Source organism: Erithacus rubecula (genome assembly GCF_903797595.1).
Source record: "Erithacus rubecula genome assembly, chromosome: 2".
NCBI lineage: Eukaryota > Metazoa > Chordata > Aves > Passeriformes > Muscicapidae > Erithacus > Erithacus rubecula.
The window spans coordinates 420,132-421,406 of NC_136685.1; positions in this window are offsets into that span (position 1 = coordinate 420,132).

The following is a 1,275-nucleotide window of genomic DNA, read 5'->3' on the forward strand; positions in this document are numbered from 1 at the left end:
CAGGTTCCCATCTGAGCAGCTCCAGAGCACAGAACCTGGCTGGGATCAACCTTCTCAGCCCTCCTTGTGTGTGACAGGCCAGGCTTGGCTCCCAGTGCTGCCTCCCCTGGCACCTGCCACTGGTTTCCCTGGATGTTGTGGTTTGGGGCTTCCTGCCCTCTCTGGTCTCTCTGCAGACAGTGAAGTTGCTCCTGAAACAGAGACCCTGAATGGGGCAGAGCCTCTGCTGCCAAACCCCCTCCCCCAGTGCCACATCCCTGTCTCTGCCTGTGTGCAGCACAGAGCTTGTAAAAAACAAAGTTCACTTTCCTGGTACATTTAAAAAGGTTTATTAAAAGATGTTAAGGGACAAAAAAAAAAAAAAGCAAAAGAATATATGGCCTGGGTTTCTGCAAAGTTGTTCATTACAGGATCGCAGCAGTCTCAAATACAAGAGTTTAAAGCTATAAAGTCTGTGTTAAAGCTTTCAGCATCGTGTCTCTATGAAAGCAGAAGCAGCTCTCTAGTGCAAAGTACAGGGCAGTGGTAGGAGCAGCAGTTCCCTGATACAGAATCACCCTGATACTGATTGGAGGTAGAAGCTATGGGCTGGTACAGAGTCTCAAGCAGAGGCAGAAACTGCAGTCTAATGCAGAGCCCTGAGCAGAGGTAGACGCTCCCTGGTCATTCTTCTTCTGTTTTTCTCTTGTTCTTCTTTCATGTGGTGGTAGTGATGATGATGATGATGTTAGAGGAAGAGAGAGAGCGAGAGAGCAAGCCTGTCCCCAATGCAGGGTTAATTATTTATAGATTACTCAATGAGCTAAAAATAGAAACATGAAGCATTTCTTCTAAACTTATTAGTGGTTCTGTAATACCAAAGCTTACATTTAATTTGTGTATATATCCTATCGCCTCCATCTAAAAATGTTAGCAATATTCTTACTATGCTTTTATGATGTCTAAAACTATGTTTATGTGCTCTCTCAGAAACTTGCTTTTGAAGCTTTTGTTGTTCTTTTTGAGCTCACATTGAAGCTTGATTTTGAAGCTTGTTTTTTTGCACCAGATTCAAAGGCTTTTGCTCTTTAAGGCACTTACGGTGTATTTTTACTTACTTAAAACTAAGATTTATATCTGTACTTCATATCTATGGAACGTAATAATACTTCTACTTACTTGAAACTAAATCTTACACTTCTACTGTGTGGCTTAAAATGCTTTAATTTTTCTAAAACATTTAATTCAATTCCTACATGTCATTCTCTGTGTAAAGGAATAAAAGAGGCCTCTGTT